Genomic DNA, 18879 nt, shown 5'->3' on the forward strand with positions numbered 1-18879 from the left:
ATGATTCAGACATCCCAAAGAGCTCAAAGTCAGCATACAGGATTAAAGGGAATTAACCTCTGCTGAAAATGTGGTCCTCAGTTGCAAATGCTGAAATCTTCTGAGAATAATTGTAGAATCACTTGGCACAAGTGAAAGCAGATCACAAACTGTTCCTCAATCCTCTGTCTTGATAAGAACGCAGATTAAAGGCATTCGGATAAAAATGGAATAAAACACTTAACTGCCTTTGTGATTTTATTGAATTAGACTATTTCATCCCATTCCATTCATATTACATCACAACATTGATTTTGTGTGGGCTATATGCAGACATCCTGGTAGTGTACCAAGTGTTGGATTCATAGGGTGGTTCTGACTTTTAAAAGCCTGTTCTAATAAAAGAAAAATGAGATAATCCTAAAATTACCTCAGATTCCTCCTCCTCCTGCATGCTAACAAAGAGCTCTCTCTTGCAACAGCATTTTATTAGATTTATCATGGCAAATCCTCAGATACTTAATTTGCAGTTACCTTTGCAGGCAAATGCTTGATGCTTAGGGTTGGGTGTTTTTTTAAAAAAATTATTATTATTACAAATTTACAAATGTTAAGGATTCATCAGATCTTAAGAAATGCACATTATTCTCATACTCTCAGGGCCAAAGAGTGTGTAGACAGGCTCCGAAATGATCCTGTATTTGGGAGGGTGATGCATTCTGCTGGGAGAATTAAAATGGTCCCTCTCTGCTCCAGGATGAGCAGCACAATGTTAATCCCTTCAAAATGTCTTGCACACAGTAGCAGATCAACACAGGAAGCTGCCTTCTACTGAGTCAGACCATTGAACCATCTAGCCCAGTATTATCTACACTGACTGGCAGTGGCTTCTCCAAGGTTTCATAACAACATAAGAACAGCCCTGCTGGATCAGGCACAAGGCATATCTAGTCCAGCATCCTGTTTCGCAGAGTGGCCCATCAGATGCCTCTGGGAAGACACAGGCAAGAGATGAGGGCATGCCCTCTCTCCTGGGAGCTTTCCAGATTACACCTACCACAGTGTCACTGTGTGTCTGTTAAGTGTACTTCCGTACTGCCTGTGTTTCGACAGTGCAGTCCCAGCACTATCAGAAGGTGCCATTCACATTTCCAATGCCGCCTTTCAGGTTTGATCTTTGTGTTACAGTACTACAATGTTGTAAATAAGTAGCTGTATTTTCCCATTGTAGGAGGTTCACACCAGCTAGAAAAGACTGCTGCCCCTGCTGGTGGCTTTGCACAATACCCTTCTAATGGTTTCAAGGTGATCCTGCCCAGCTGAAGTAAACGACTGCTGAACAGCGTGTAATCTGGAAAGCGCCCTGCTGTTGCTCTCCTGAAACGGGTATTTAGAGGCATCTTGCCTCTTAGGCTGGAGGTGGCCTATAGTCCTCAAACTAGTAGCCATTGAGAGACTTGTCCCCCATTAATTTATATAAGCCCTTCTTAAAGACATCCAGGCTGGTGGCTGTCACCATATACTGTGGCAGATAATTCCATAGCTTAATTATGCTTTGTGTGGAAAAGTACTTCCTCTTGTCGGTCCTAAATTTCGTGGCAGTATATGGCAGCTTCCTATGTGCCTAAGAATGGATGAAGGAATTGTAAGAAAACTCTGGAAGAAACAGGACTGCAGAGAAAGAGGGGAGCAGCAAGGAGAGAAAGGGAGAATGGAGATACACAAAACCAACAGCCATACTCTGTCATTTTGGCGGTCAAAAGGGCCTTTGGCTAGTGTTGATTTATTGACTATTACCCATTATTGTTCTGGCTGAAAAATCTGTGTGAAAAGTCCTCTAATTAGAGACTATGTGTAACTTTGTATATCAGTCTTTCTCTGGGTCTGACCTTGGCTTCAAGAGGAAACGCTGAGGCTGCAAGATAAGTAAGAAGCAGAGAGGTCAGCCATGGGAAAGATTAGGGCTGTTGTTCTCATGATTCTAAACAGGTTCAGAGAAGCACCTAGCTACTGTAGGAGAATCGTGTGTGCTTCCAATTGGCAAACGCGTGTTTGCAAATATAAAGGGAGGAGGAGGAGAGAGTAATCATGTGGGAGCCAGGAGCTGGGGAAGATGGGGGCAGCCAACCTACAAACTGTCCCCAGCATTTTATCAAAGGTGGATGAAAAGCTGTCCTACCCAGCTCCTGGCTCCCAGCTGATCATTCTCCTCTTCTTCTCCCTTGATCTTTGCAACTAAACAATGGTCAGCTGGGAGTGCACATAAGAACTGTTTCGGACAGTGGTCATGCTTGCTATCACAAGACCAGCTCTCCTCTCCAAAGTTGTGCTGTCAAGTTGGTGTCGACTCCTGGCGACCACAGAGCCCTGTGGTTTTCTTTGGTAGAATACAGGAGGGGTTTACCATTGCCGCCTGCTGCGCAGTATGAGATGATGCCTTTTCAGCATCTCCCTATATTGCTGCTGCCTGATACAGGTGTTTCCCATAGTCTGGGAAACATACAGGCAGGGATTCGAACCCTGCAACCTCTTGCCCGCTAGGCAAGTTACTTCCCCTCTGCGTCATTTTGTGCCTGACAGCATGTGTTCCTCTGGTTATAAAAACATTCATGATTGCAACTTCTTCAGCACCCCAAGGAGATACCCTGCACTTATAAAAGTAGTGCCCAATATACTGACAAAAAATCCAAATCAGACTCTTGACAATTCTGTAAGCCCTCTTCTGCAACCTGCACTCCAAGAGAGGCTCCTGTTGCCAGTGTTAAGAAATACTCCTCGCTGATTGACTGTACAAACAAATCAGCAGCAATCCCATCCTTAAGCTGCACAGGCCACCTGCTTTCTGTCAAGTTCCCTTTTTTGCTGCAGGCTGGGTTGATTCAAGGGTATTCCCTTAACAACAGAAAATATCATTTATTAAGCAGAGGGAGAGCAACTGGCCCTATCCATCCCCAGCACAGCATCCTTCCAGTGGTTGTTGCTGGTATCTATCTTGTGTCTTTTTAAAACTGTGGGTCCTTTGGGGACAGGGAGACATTTTGTTTATAACAGTGTAAACTGCTTTAGGAACTTTTGTTGAAAAGTAGTACATAAATATTTGTCATATTCATTTTGTATCCAAAACACTGCTTTAAGCAATATTAACATGATTTAGGTGATACCTTAACTAAAACTGAAAAGCTTATAGGCACCAACAACATTGATTTATTATAACCTCTGAACAAGAGTCTTAATTTTTTCTTTCTTTTCCAACATAAACTAATAACAGCTGCTATCAGGAAGATCATATCTTGTTTTCTTCCTCCGGGGCCCAACACAAAGCTGCAAACCGCACCTGTAAAATAAATAGCAATCTAAATTAACAAACAACAAGCAGCTCAAACACGGTGTATGCTGGTTCTTACCTTGAAAACCCTTCAGAGCTTAGCGACTGTTTACTTTCAGGGCCGCCTCTCCTGGCCAGTCCTGTCCCGTCCTGTGAGATCTTCTCAGATTGCCCTTCTTTCCGTCCCTGGGCTCAGAGAGGTCCATAGTACTAGGGCCCATGGAAAGGCTTTCTCTGTTGCCGCCTCTTGGAATTCTCTTCTCCTCCCCCCCCCCACCCCCGATTCAGTCTGCCTCCTCCCTTTCAGCCTTTAAGACCTTCTTGAAGACATTTATTTTCTGCCAGGCATTTGCCCTTTAAAATCTTTTTTTTTTTTAAACTCAGATGCTGTGCTTGCTCTGTACACCTCCCTGAGTCTGTCGATTGGGTGGTATATATTGAATGAATTTAACATAAAATGTTGTCGGCATTCAATTCTTTCCCAGACATAAAGTATGAGCAAGGATGCAGTTCTTTAAATCAAGGGTGGGCAGAATGCAGAGTGGGATACTGGTTGATCTCTGAGTAATCTGAAGTAGATAAGCAAGTATTTCTGATTTCCAATACATTAACAATAGCAACTGCAAATAAAAACAGTGGGACTGTTCTCACGACCCTAAACAGGGTCAGATGTGTGCCCAGCCAGGGTGGCAGAGTCCTTTAATTAATTTAATTTTTATTTAACACTTATTTTATTTATCTCCCCACCAGTCACGGAACAGAGTGTTATCAGGTCTATGGAATTTAACAGCTGGGGAACGGAGGAGGTCTTTATCTGTGCTCCTTTGCTTGTTTGACTGATGATGGTGTGTTGCACCACAATGCTTTATTTATGTATACCAACTTTTATTTATTTCTTTTCTTTTCTTTTTGCAAAATAAAGTGTCCTTTTGTTGAGAGTTAATTTATTCATAAATTATCTAGAAGCCGGGGTAAGCAGTGAGGTGGCAAGTCTGCAGAAGACACGAAACTATTTAGGGTAGTGAAATCCAAAAGCGATTGGGAGGAGATCCAAAAGGATCTCTCTGAATGGGGAGAGTGGGCAACAAAATGGCAAATGCGGTTCAAAGTTAGCATGTGTAAAGTGATGCACATTGGGGCAAAAAACCACAACTTCACATATACGCTGGTGAGATATGAGCTGACAGTGACTGACCAGAAGAGAGATCTTGGGGTCATGGTGGATAGCTAGTTGAAATTATAGACTCAATGTGCAGCAGCTGTGAAAAAGGCCAATACCATGCTTGGAATAATTAGGAAGGCGGTTGAAAATAAATCCTATTATAATAACCCCTGCTAACTGAGCAAAGAGGCACCTTTTAAAAGTGGAGATTCTCTTTATTTAGCAGGGGGAGAGCAACTGGCACTATCCAACCCCAGCACAGCATCCCTCCAGTGGCTGCTGTTGGTGTCTTTCTTATGTTTCTTAGACTGTGAGCCCTTTGGGGACAGGCAGCCATTTAATTAATGTATGTATGTATGTATGTATGTATGTAAACCGCTTTGGGAAATTTGGTTGAAAAGCAGTTTATATTTATATAAGCAGTTTATACTCATATTCACATTCATATTCGTATAATGTCCATATACAAAACTATCGTGTGGCCACATTTGGAGTACTGTGTGCAGTTCTGGTCACCATATTTTAAGAAGGACATTGTAGAACTGGGAAAGGTGCAGAAGAGGGCAACCAAGATGATCAGGGGCCTAGAGTACCTTCCTTATGAGGCAAGGCTACAACACCTGGGGCTTTTGAGTTTAGAAAAAAGATGACTGAGAGGAGACATCATAGAGGTCTATAAAATCATGCATGGTTTGGAGAAAGTTGATAGAGAGAAATTTTTCTCCCTCTTGCATAACACTAGAACTGGGAGTATTCCCATGAGACTTATTGCCAAAGAAGGGCTGTGAATTAAAAAAACCTAAATGAAGTACAAAATTTGGTTAGTAACTGGTTTCAGTACCATCAGCTAAATGAAATTTATAAGAAGGATCTTAAAGTTGGATTCGAGGATCAAATGTCAAGATTCGAGAAAGAGTTGTGTGAAAATGATGAAAAATTAGTCTCTAAGATGTATAAGTTGTTGCTTTTGGAGGAGACAAGAGATGAAATGGTTAAAACGGCTATGATAAAATGGGCTCAAGATGTGGGTCATAATATAGATATGACTGCTTGGGGAAAATTATGGAAAACTGATTTAAAGTTCACTGCATGTTATACTTTACAAGAAAATTATTATAAGATGATGTATAGGTGGTATTTGACACCAAAAAGATTAGCATTAATGTATAAACATGATTCAAACAAATGTTGGCAATGTGGACAATGTGAAGGAACTTTTTTCCATATGTGGTGGTCATGTGGGAAGGCAAAGACCTTTTGGGATATGATATATAATGAGCTGAAGAACATTTTTAAAATGACATTTCCTAAGAGGCCAGAATCCTTCCTGCTGGGAATAACTCAAGGAGAGTTCTCCCGAAGAAATTTAACATTTTTTATGTATGCAACCACGGCGGCTAGAATAGTATATGCACAGAAATAGAAAGACAATAAAATGCCCTCAAAAGAAGATTGGTTGATAAAAATTTTGGAATATGTGGAGATGGCAAAACTTACAGCACTTATAAGGGAGGAAAATTTGGAATGTTTCAAAGAAGATTGGGAACCATTTTTACTTTACTTAAAGAATTATTTTTCTAATATGGACCTTTCAGCAGGGTTTGAAATATAGCTTGGGTTGGGTTGGGTAAAGGCTGGGTAAAGGTTGGTTATAGGTTGGGTTGGGTAAAATCAAGTAGCAATGTGGAGTATGTATGTTTTGAATTATTATAACAATGGTTTATATGTACAGTTAACATGAACCACGCAGACTGATAAGTGGGAAGTCAATATTTACTTAATCAAATAAATGAATGTAGCTGGATTGTAAAGTTATTGTAAAAGTCAATAAAATTTTTAAAATGCAAAGAAACTGATTGCCAAAGAATTTAGGACAGACAAAAGAAATACGTTTTCACACAACGCATAATTAACCTATGGAATTCTCTGCCACAAGATATGGTGACAGCTACCAGCCTGGATGTATTTAAAAGGGGTTTAGATAAATTCATGGAGGACAGGTCTATCAATGGCTACTAGTCTGAGGGCTATAGGCCACCTCCAGCCTCAGAGGCAAGATGCCTTTAAAAACCAGGGGAGTACCAGTAGGGGAGAGGGCATGCCCTCAGCTCTTGCCTGTGGGCTTCCCAGAGGCAACTGGAGGACCAATCTCTCTCAGAGAAGCCAGGGAAGGAACTTGGAACCTTCTGCTCTTCCCAGAGCGGCTCCATCCCCTGAGGGAAATATCTTACAGTGCTCACACATCAAGTCTCCCATTCATATACAACCAGGGCAGATCCTGCTTAGCTATGGGGACAAGTCATGCTTGCTACCACAAGACCAGCTCTCGTTCCTTCCACCCTCTCTTTCTTGGCATTTCTTCCTTACCTGCATTCTCTTTGCCTAACCCTCCATCCCAGTGCCCCACTTTTCCATCTCCCTTCCTCTTCTCTTTCTCCAGAATGCTGTTAAGCCCTCATCCATCCCCCTTTCCCTTCTCCGGGTGCTTTCCCTGTGACTCAAACACAGACAACTTGCTGTGCAAATATTCCGAGAGCCATTGCGCCACTGAAAACAATGGCACTTCATTTAAGGTAACTGAACTGAAGCTGATCAAACGTCTGAGGTTTTAATTTGACATATGGGTAAGGAGAGCCCTCCAGTTCTGGATTTTGTAAACCCTTTAATATCCCACTAGGTGGAAAGAAGTAGGGGTTTCGGAGCATGAACAAGCAAGCCACAAACACAACAATAACAAAACAATATATACAGGACAATATATAACCATACAGTATTTCCAAAACTGCCATCTGGAAATCAGCTGAGGAAGATGAACCTTAACTGTCTATGGATGACAGAATCTAGAAAACAAAGTGCTGCAAAAAGCTTCTAGAAGACACAGACAGCAGTTTGTTTTGCAGTCTGGTGGTTATCACTCTATTTATTACATACTCATTAGGCAGGGGGGAAATCCAGCTGATAACTGAGATGGATCCATTTCTGAGGTGGATGGCCCGGAGTTTAGAACCAGCAGCCCTTCTTTTCTTTATTTTAAACAGAAATAACAAATCCAGGGAAATATTGTTGAAATGGAATTGTGCTGCTATTTGCAGGATGCCCTCTGCTTGAGGAAACATTTGGTATGCTGCCAAGCCTCCTTCATGAGCAGATCTAGTAGGGGATGGAGGCCCTCTGGTGGCTTTCCGTCATTGTTAACTTGCACAGAATTATCCCAATGCCTAAGGTATTTAAGATCAACCACCCGTTCATAAGTATAGCATCGGTGTTAAGGAATTATGAAAGTGAGTGTTTTGTCTTCCACACATGGGTATGTGAATAAATAGGCCTAGTCTGAATGGGTGGCTGTCAGTATGGAACCAGAGTGCTGCAGTTACTGCAGTTACATTAAATACAAACTGTGGCTGCTGCCAGAAAATTATTCCGCATAGGAGCAACATCACAGGGAGTCTGCATGAATCAGCTTCCCATGTGGTTTTGTCAATGCTTACCATGTCAGCACAACCAATTTTTCATAGCACTGTTTGCCAAAGTTAGAAAATAACAGACTTAAAATACAGTATTTCCCAGACTGCAATATTCAACTGTAAATTGCCAGTTGAGTTCCCTTGCCCTGAAATTCTTACACTCTTCATAATTAAAATCAAAATATATTACATCAATGCCTCAATGGCCAATGTGGAAATAACACGGAGCCTGGACACCAGGCTCAGCTAATACCGAAATGTACTTTAATTTTCTCTTTCCAAACCTCTCCCCTCCATACACAGTGCCACCTAGTGGTCTTAAACTATATCCAACTATCACCACAGCTGAGTCCTAAGGCCCTGTGAATAAAGATGGGCTCTGTTACTGCAGCTGTTGAAAAGTAGTCCAGGTTGCTGCTGCTACCACCGAGATAAGGTTCGTCCAAACCCTTGTGAAGATTAGCAACAGCAGTGACAACAACTCAGAATGCTCTCCAGCAGTGATGTCAGCAACCACCATTCCCCCCGCCCCATAATGCAATGCTCCTATATTTGCCATTGTGTCCAGTGAGGCATTGCAGTATAGGCAGCGGCGCACCCGGGTAATTTCAGTTATCCGGGTAACCTGGACCTGAAGGGCTTCAGAGCACCCACCCCCCTGCTGTGAGCTACCACCACCACCACAAGCCCCCCCCCCTTTAAAATTTTGAAGTCAAAAAAGAAAGAGAGAAAAAACCTTCATTTTTTGAGGGTCTCCAAATGTCCAGGGGGCCTCCTGCCGCCACCCCGCTGCGCTGGTCTTTGCCTTGCAGCCACCATGTGCAGAGCCGGGGGGTGGGGGGGGGTGAGCCGAGCAGGCCTCCCCCGTGGTGATGTGACGGTGGGTGCAGCGGCTGCTGGCTTGTGACGCTTGATTCCTGCTGTGCAGGCATGCTGGAGCGTCTCACAGTTCTCAAGGGCTGCTATGCTGGACGGAGAGGCCCACCAGCTGCTGCATCCGCCGCCACACCACCACGGGGGAGCCCTGCTCGGCTCAGCCCCATCCCCCAGCCATGCACATGGTGGCTGCAAGGCAAAAGTTGGCACAGTGGGGCAGCAGTGGGGAGATTGCAGAGTGGAGGCAGGAGGCTCCCCCCAGACATTGGAGGCCACTAACCTGCACCCCAAGATCCAGGGGTAAGAGCACATCTAAGTAAAGGGTTTTTTGTGTTGTTTTTTTAAAGCAGCTGCTAGTGGAGTTCCTTGCCCCCTCCCACTGCTAAGGAGGCCTGAAGAGGAACTTAGGCAAGAGCCCCCTCCACAAACCTGGCACAAATTGCTTGATGTCAGTTCCCCCCCCCCTCAGTAGCAGCACAAGCTCATTCCAGTGTCAAACAAACAATGTGGGCTTCCGTGTACAGTATAATATTTCAAGATCCTGAACACATGCTATATCACAGCTGTTTTGTGACATTCCTGTTTCTAGCGCACAACAAATGTTGAATAATATAATAATTAATTCATTTATTGCAGATAATAGATAACCTTTCAATGCATTATAGATCAAATGATCTATTGCAGCATCACAAAGTGGTTTACGTAAGGCTAAAGTCATTCTCATCTGTTGTTTGAATAGGTGGGAGATCTGTATACTATAGACTGAAAGCAGATGGTTATGCTTCAGTCACCCACTTCCCTGGGTGATGAGAAGTTTCAAGGAACAATGGAACATAGGAAGCTGCCATCTAGCTCAATATTGTCTACACAGACTGGCAGCAGCTTCTCCAGCGTTCAGAGGCGTATCTAGGGAAAATAGCGCCTAGGGCAAGCACTGAAATTGCACCCCCTGTCCAAATATCTGACACCCATCTTTCAGATAACTTTACCATAATATCAGCTGAAAAATGCAAGTCAAGCTCCTTAATCTTTTAATATTTCAAAAACTATTTAGCAGTGGACATAGCCAGACCAAAAAATGCTGGAAAACTACAAATCTCAGTATGCTGGGGCTCATGAAATACCCAAATACTAGCAATAGCAATAGCACTTACATTTATATACCGCTCTATAGCTGGAAGCTCTCTAAGCGGTTTACAATGATTTAGCATATTGCCCCCAACATTCTGGGTACTCATTTTACCGACCTCGGAAGGATGGAAGGCTGAGTCAACCTTGAGCCCCTGGTCAGGATCAAACTTGTAACCTTCTGGTTACAGGGCAACAGTTTTACCACTGCACCACCAGGGGCTCTTTTATGTGGAGATGTACTTGGAAAACTAAACAGAAGTGCCTGTCTAATTCTCTACTATGCATTGTAGCATCACTATTACATACGTTTTAGAAATAAACGGAGAATTGGACTTTTCCCAGATACTCTGAAAATAATTAAAGGATATGCAGAGTAAACTGTGTCATGGCTTGGAATATATTCTAGTCTTTCAGAAAGACAGTTAAAATGAGAGAAAGAGAGCAAGAAACTCCCAGTGGGCCTTAATACTAAGGATTTCACACTGATTCAAAGACAAACTCACCATTAATAGCCATATTATTAAGACATCACATTTAACTCACTTATCATAAGAGCAAATGAATAAAATCCTAGCTCATAAGCTTCAGCTCAGTATTCACAAGTCCTGATTCTCTGTACATATTGCCAATCTGAATATGTGTACAGTGTCTTATAACATATTAATTTTTTTAAAAACCTTTTATCTATAGCCCCGTCAGGGGGCTTTCTAAAGGCTGTGGGGGCATGGGGGGTCTACAAAGGTTTACCCTCCCCCCGCTGGCCTCTAGGGCCTCGCAGGGACAATTTGAGCATGTGCAGTGGCCATTTTTTAAAATAATCTTTTTATTTTAAATGGCCGCTGAAAAAATTGCCACTGTGCATGCTCAAATGGCCTCTGCAAGGCCTGGCATGGCCTAGGGCCTCACAGAGGCCATTTGAGCATGCGCGGTGGCCATTTTGTTTTCAGCACCCTTTTAAAAAAAAAATTATTTTACAAAATGGCGCCCCCCCTTCAAGTGGCGCCCGGGGCACATGCCCTGCCTGCCCCACCCTAGATACACTTTTGCCAGTGTTACAGGCAAGAGTCTCTCTCAGCCCTATCTTGGAGATACCAGGAAGGGAACTTGGAACCTTCTTCATGCAAGCATGCAGATGCTCTTCCCAGAGCAACCCCATCCCCTAATTGGAATATTTTACAGTGCTCACATGTTCCCCATTCAAATGCAGACCAGGGTGGACCCTGCTCTGCAAAGGTCCACCCTGGTTTGGTGGATTCATGCTTGCTTCTATAAGACCAGCTCTCTCCCATGAGGAGAGGTTTGCAATGCACTTTGGATTCGGTTACCCTTGGATTCTGGTTACCCTCTTTAGAATATTTGGTTTCTTTACACAAATATACAGGTTAAGCACTGCGTGCAGTTGGATATAGCAGAACATCCCTACAAATCAAACCAGCTCAAAGGGCCTAAACTCTGTATCTTGTTAGCTCAGGCACCTTCTAGATTCTTTAAATCCTTCCTGATTTGAAGGGGAGCAGCAGCTCCCCTATGAAGCTCGGTGAGGTGACTGACTCAAGATGTGACTATGCCATGGGGTGGTCTTCCTTAAAAGGCAAGGCTACAACATCTGGGGCTTTTTAGTTCAGAAAAAAAGGTGACTGAGAGGAGACATGATAGAAGTCTATAAAATTATGCATGGTATGGAGACAGTGCTTAGCAAGACAATTTCCCCCTTCTCTCATAATATCAGAACCAGGGGTCATCCCATGAAAGTCGTTCTGTTGGAACAACCAGCTCAACCAGTTGTTCCAACAGAATGTTCTGCATATTTAGCATTCTGTTCTGAGCTCAGAACAGAATGCTAAATCCATTTCATGTACATCCCAGTACCCATTTCTCCTCCCCCTGCCAAAGACACTTCCTACAGATTACACTGCTACTCCCCACAGAATCTTCACCAGTAAATATAACAACCTTCTGCAATCGTGCCATCAGATTCCCAGTTCTGAGGATTTTCTCCCACTCTGTATAGGCTTCCAAATGCCATGGAATGTGAATCTAGGCAACAAAGGGTTTGTGTACAGACAAGGAAACAAGGAGCCATTTTGGAAGGGCAATATATAAATCAAATTAATTAATTAATTGAAATCCACTGGTGTGTTTTGTAGCAGTGCATGCCATGAATACAAATTACACTCACACACCATTGTGCAGCTTTGCATTTTCCTTTTAAAAAATTGATGAGTAGAGCATGATAGCACCATTTCCCACTGGAGTGTACAATATGACATAATTTGTTGAAGCTCTCTGAGCAAGTGGTTGTTTTGCACCATCAGTCCCAGGGTGAAATCAGCAATTTTTAAACACCAAGATGTCCTTTTAGATCAATAGGGATGAAGTAATAATTATATTTGCATAATTTAGCTTCGATATCCACAGCTGATGTGAATCAGTGTCACCCTACAAAAACTTCCACTTGAAGTCAGCTGAAGCTAATGACTCAGACTATGAAATGTCTTCAATCTATGAAAAGTCAAACACAGTTCTTTGTGGAAGGATCTCCCCACCCACCCACCCACCCCAAAAATTCTGTAATTTTGATCCAGCTACCAGCTATTCATGAACATAATCCCTATGATACACTCCTCAAACCACTTGCCCTAGAGCGGGGGTGCATAACTCAAATGCCCTAGTGGGCTGGAACCAAGCAACCATGACTTGGTGTGCGGGGGCTGAGGTCAATTTGCAGTGCATTATAACATTAAAATAAATTAATTAAAATGATTAATGAAAGCAATTATTAGTCATAAGAACAGCCCTGCTAGATCAGGCCCAAGGCCCATCTAATCCAGCATCCTGTTTCACACAGTGGCCCACAAGATGCTGCTGGAAGCCACAGGCAGGAGTTGAGGGCATGCCCTCACTCCTGCTGTTACTCCCCTGCAACTGGTACTCAGAAGCATCCTGCCTTTGAGGCTGCAAGTGGCCCACAGCCCTCCAATTAGTAGCCATTGATAGACCTCTCCTCCATGAAGTTATCCAAACCCCTCTTGAAGCCATCCAGGTTGTTGGCTGACACCACATTTTGTGGCAGAGAATTTCACAAATTGATTATGCATTGTGTGAAAAAGTACTTCCGTTTGCTGGTCCTAAATTTCCTAGCAATCAATTTCCTGGAATGACCCCTGGTTCTGGTGTTACGTGAGAGGGAGAAGAATTTCTCTCTATCCACTTTCTCCACACCATGCATGATTTTATAGACCTCTATCATATCTCCCTGCAGTTGTCTTTTTTCTAAACTTAATAGCCCCAGGTGTAGTAGCCTTGCCTCATAAGAAAGATGCTCTAGGCCCCTGATCATCTTGGTTGCCCTCTTCCACACCTTTTCCAGTTCTACAATGTTCTTTTTTAGATGTGGTGACCAGAATTGTACACAGTACTCCAGGTGTGGCCACACCATAGTTTTGTATAAGGGCATTAGAATATTAGCAGTTTTATTTTCAACCTCCTTCCTAATGATCCCTAGCATGGAATTGGCCTTTTCCACAGCTGGAAATTATGGGTCAGTTATGGGTCTTAACTGCCAGATATGAAGATCCATAACTACTGCTGCCAGTTATGGATCTTCCCTCCCCATCAAGGGACACACAATTTTAACCAAGAATAGTGTCCATAAAACAGGCCCTCTCCCTGCTAAGTCAGTGGGAAACCTGGAGCACATGCCAGCCCCCAAACAAATGCGAAGTCTTCTCCCATTCCTAAATTGCTGTTGCTTTCAGGCTGCAATCCTAGGCATGTAGTCCTAGAGCTCTTCGTGGTTCCATCTGTTGCTGTAGGCCGGCAAAAAAGTCCTTGTGGGCCAGATACGGCCTCCAGGCCCTATGTTTTGCAGTCCCAAGGGAAAAACTGGTAAAGTGTGCCATTACGTCGATTTCGACTCCTGGTGCCCACAGAGCCCTGTGGTTTTCTTTGGTAGAATACAGGAGGGGGTTCAAGAGGCACCCTAATAAATAGACCAAAAAAGAAATGGAAACATTTTAAAACATCAGTCTTAAGCACAATCATATACAGGAAGTCCTCGACTTACGGTGCTCCAAGTTAAAAAGAATGGCACTTCAGGCATTTGTAAATTGCCACCTTGTTTCAGCTGTACTACACTTGCTGCAGGAGGGGAGGATCCACTAGAAGGCTGCTTGTGTGTGGGCTAAAGAAAGAAGAGGAGGTGGTAACAATGGCAGCTCAGTCTCTCATTGTCATTGAGACTGGCAGAATTGGTGGCAGCAGCAGTAGCTGAGGCTGCGAAGGGATTGGTTGAGTCACCTGTCCAAGATGCTCCTACCTGCTGCCACTGTTGCTGCTTCAGCTCCTCCTTCTCCAGGGTCAGCTGCTGTGCTGTGATGGCAAGAGGGAAAGCACCTGCCCATTCTCCGCCACTTACTCCCTGCCCTCCCTTCTTTACCTGTCTAACCGTTGACAGGAGGAAGAGGAGATGGAAGTGAGCTACCCAGTTGCCTCCCTGCCTTCCAAAGATAAGAGCCAGGAAGGAACTGGAAAGGGAGTGGGTGGCAAGGGTGAGCGTTAAGCGACTTCTGATTCTCCATCATCAGCTTATCTGCTATCTGTCTGCATATCTATGAGTGACACACCGACAGCAGCAGGATAAAAAAACCAGAGTATTCTGGCATTGGCTCAGGAACCAACTTCCCATTTATAACACCATTCCCTATGGAAAATGGATTCCAAGTTAAGATGTTCGAACTTAAGACACAGTTTTGGGTATTCAATTGTGCTGTAAGTCCACTTCTATTGTCATTTCTTAAAATGACAGCAGAGGTGGAGGACATGTGTGAAAGATAGGAGTGGTCTGTTCCAAATGATGGTTCTTTTCCTGCTCTTCCTTCTTTCTCTCACAAGCTCTGCACTTAGGACTGCACATTATTTGACCTGTGATGATGTAAGTTCTTCTGACTTCATTTATTTAAATAGCCTAATGGCAGACCCTGTCCCTGGAGTGTGGGTATATTTAGAAAAGCAAATATTACACAGGAATTTCCACTTGTTTAGGGATTTTTTTTCCTTTTTTCTTTCTTTTTCTTATTGCAGCAGTTACTGACCAATTTACAAGAGTAGGACTCCCCTTTTAATATCAGTAAAAATGGTAAGCAACTAAGGCTCCGGGCATTTATGAAATAAAGAGCAGACCTTGTATTTCAGACAAGTTGGGACTCCGCTATCTCTGGCAGGCTTCAAATATAAAGGGCATTGTGGGATATTTGTGGGTGCATTTGTCGGTCTTAAATTTCCAGGCCATCCGTTTCATGGAATGACTCCTGGTTCTAATGTTGTGAGTGGGGTGGAGTCACTATTGTGCAAACAGGTTCAAAGAACCCAGGCTGCCAATGAAAGGGGCCACCAAATCCCTCAGGGAGGCGTGGCTTGGGCTCCAGAGGAGCCCCAAGCAAACTCCCCCTCCATGACCAGGCTCCCAAGCGAACTCTCTGCTTGTTATTTCAGGTAGCGATGATTGCCTGATAACACATGTTTCCCTTTCTCTCCCTACAAGGGAAAGAAAGGGAAACACATCCTATCAGGTAGCCAGCGCTGCCTCAAATGATAAGCTGAGAGCTTGCTCAGGCTCTCTGGAGTCCGGGCCATGCACACTTTGCGTGTGACATTTCAAAAATTTCCTCTTCTGAAGTCCAATGCATCTGTGTTGGACTTCCTTGGCAATGCTCCACTCACATATAAGCTGAATTGGATCACACTATGGTCACTGTTCCCCAATGGTTCTATGTTCAAAATGCATACAGTCAAGCCTTATTCAGACAATATGCCATATATGTATATAGAATGGCGGAGCAAGGGGAATGGGGGCCGTGTTTGCCCCCATCCTCAGTGGCATGATCCCCCTTGCACATGTTGTCACACACAAGGCTCTGACCTTAGCTCCAGAGGGCCAGAGCAGAGCTCATTCCCACTGGGTGCATTTATTTCCCTTTTGCTCCCTTGCTGGACGGAGATTTATTTATGGCTGGGTGCATTCATCTCCCTTTCTCTCCCTGCAGCGAGGGAAAATAAATGCACCCAGCCAGAAAGTGCCATCTGGGATGAGCTCCAGGCTCACACTGGCGCTCTGGTGCTCAGGCCACACCCATTGCTCATGATGTCATGCACAAGGGGATGTGACCAGATCCTCAAAAGGGTTGTGCAAGCCCTCTGGGGCTCATTCCCAGCCCACATTTGCTAGCTTGGTGGAAATTTTGTTTATTTCTCCCTCACTGAAAGAACGAACAAAACGCACACCCACCCAGCAAATGTCATCTGGGAATGAGCTCCGGAGGGCTCTCGTGGCCTTCCTGGGCTCTAGCCATTGGGATGGCCAAGTCAGGCAGCTCCCAGGAACTGGGGGGCCTGAGTTCTTTGAACCCATAACTGCCCTATTATAGCTTTGCCCCTGTGTATATAGGTGTCTGTGCACAAGTACATGTATTTGTGTGAAGGACTCTACATGCATTCATTTAAGAAGTGAACCTGTGCAGGCTCCCTCAGATGCAGGGTATAGATAGGAAGTGTACTACTGTACATACATTGAATATAATGTGTGAACAGCTGTGTGTGCATACATATCTGTATGAGCATACACTGTGTACTAATTGTACATGCACTGAACCTAGTGTGCAGATAGGATTCTATATAAATATACATAATGAGACTCTATATAAATGGTTAATGATTTGTACATCTGTACAGTTATTCACATATTCTGTTCAGCATGTGTAGCCACAATGTGTAGCATTGTGAGCCCTTCGGGGACAGGGATCCATCTTATTTATTTATTATTTCTCTGTGTAAACCGCCCTGAGCCATTTTTGGAAGGCCAGTATAGAAATCGAATAAATAATAATAATACAACAGTACATTCAATCTGTACTCTATATTTTTGAGGGCTCCTGTATCTTTGTTGGCATTTAAAATAAACATATGTATAGTCATTCACACTAAGACATATTTGTGTATACCGTAACACATGTATAGCCCCCTATTATGAGAGAAGATCACAGGATGGGCAAGATCTTCTCAGATTAGCAATGGTAGAAGAGATGTGGGGGCAAGATCACAGTGGGGGAAAGGGATGTGGGGGAAAGATCACAGAAAGATCACTTGTCAATGTTCTGATCTTGGACATTCAAGATAAAATTGTCCCCCAAGCAGTATTTCAATTTCATTCATTACTTGAGATTACTTTTTATGCCTTAGAATTACCCAGGACATAACTACCTCTTAAGAATAGTCACCATGAAAGGAGGTAAGAAGTGGATTCCACAGGATCGGTATTGTGCCTGGCTCCAGAGCTTTTTACTTGTTTACAAGTGCCCAGGATAGGGATAAACATTGAAGGGGTAATGTTTGAGGATGACAACAAATTATTAAAGATGGTACAAAGCAAAAGAAATCGTGAAGCTCCAAAAGGATGGGCATTGGGCAACAAAATGGCAAATGCAGTGCAATGTATGTGAACATAAAGTGATGCATATTAGGGCAAAATATCCTAATTGCATGTCTACAAAAAGATGGTGTCTACATTTCTGGTGAATACTATGAAAACAAAACTTGGAATCATGAACCCCAATTAAAATGTTGACCCACTTGGAACTGTGAATCAATGTAGCACATTCCTAGGGATCATTAGGAAAGGGATCAAAAATACAACTGCTAATATCATAATGACTTTACAAATATCTATGGTGCAGGCCAATTTGGAATAAAATATACAGTTCTGGTTGCTACATCAAAATACGGAAAAGATATTTATTTTATATAAGTAACTGTCTTGAGTTCATTTAAAATAAATATTAGCTTATGAACAGCTTTGGATATGATGGAGATGTTGAGTCAGAATGGCTACATTCAGGCACTGCCAGGATTCAGACATATTCTGTTAAATTTTTGATTTTTTGGTAGCATAAATAATGTGCATATTCATATCTAGGCTGTGAGGTTTCAGGTCCTGCACAACAGAGGCCTCCCCCCTGCCCCCAATATGGAATTCTTAAAATTATTGCAGTGTTGGAGTTGTCTCTTTTACAGAAAGTGATACCATAATAGTAATCCCTGCATAAATAATATATGAATAGCTAAAAGGGAAGATAGCTCAAGTATAATCTATTTGCACCATCTCTTGAATGAGTGTAGGAAATGGTTACTTTGACTGATGACTGAGTTTCCATTATGCATTTGCCCCCCCACGCTCGCCCAAAGTTTCCCCCTACCGCCTGAGGTAGCAAGTAAGCTGCCACCCACCCCTGGCCATTGATCCCCACTCTCTCCCCCTTTCTCCTATCCCCCTCCCCCCCGGATTTGAAACCTAGAAGTACCTGGATGTAACCATCCTGGCTCCAAATCTCCGTCATTTCCAAAGCTGTTATCAAGCTAAGATTTATTAGCTGTTGCAATCAAGCCAGTTAATTGCATAAAAATTCACATTAAAATAAACAGATTGATTATGTTTAAATTAAATATATTATTTCCCCATGGCTCTTCCCCCTTTATTTTTCTGGTGGTGCTCAGAGTGCAGCACTTCCCCCAACCATTGCTCCCTTCCCTTTTCCCCCACCTACAAGTTCTTTCCCATCCCTTACATGGACAGAGCACTAGCACTGTCCCTTTCACTGCTCTTGTCTTCCTGCTACTGGCATTTTCAAAAGCCAGAGGGAAAGGGAGCAGAAGGGAGTTTGGAGGACCACGAGAGAGTGCAGGGCTAGAAGGAAAGGGAGCAGAAGGAGACGATAGCCGAATGCTGGACTAGAGGGGAAGGAAGCGGAAGAAAGTACAAAAGACAACAGTAGAGTGCTAGGCTAGAGTGTCTTCACTCTAACTCAGCACCCTACTTTTCTCCTCGACTCTTCCTTTGGCTTCCTTCCTCTCTGATTTTTAATTTAAAAAAAAATTAAAGCAACTGGTGT

General features: G+C 43.3%; 1 long non-coding RNA gene across 1 annotated transcript in view; it reads right to left on the bottom strand.

The window, feature by feature from the left end:
- Positions 1–224: 224 nt before the first annotated feature.
- Positions 225–18879, bottom strand: part of LOC128347102 (uncharacterized) — a 38444-nt gene continuing 19789 nt past the window's right edge. Inside the window, exon 2 of the long non-coding RNA XR_008317392.1 lies at positions 225–3313. This is a non-coding gene — a long non-coding RNA (uncharacterized LOC128347102). The remainder of the gene's footprint in view (positions 3314–18879) is intronic.

The sequence above is a fragment of the Hemicordylus capensis genome, chromosome 2 (genome assembly GCF_027244095.1).
Source record: "Hemicordylus capensis ecotype Gifberg chromosome 2, rHemCap1.1.pri, whole genome shotgun sequence".
Lineage (NCBI taxonomy): Eukaryota > Metazoa > Chordata > Lepidosauria > Squamata > Cordylidae > Hemicordylus > Hemicordylus capensis.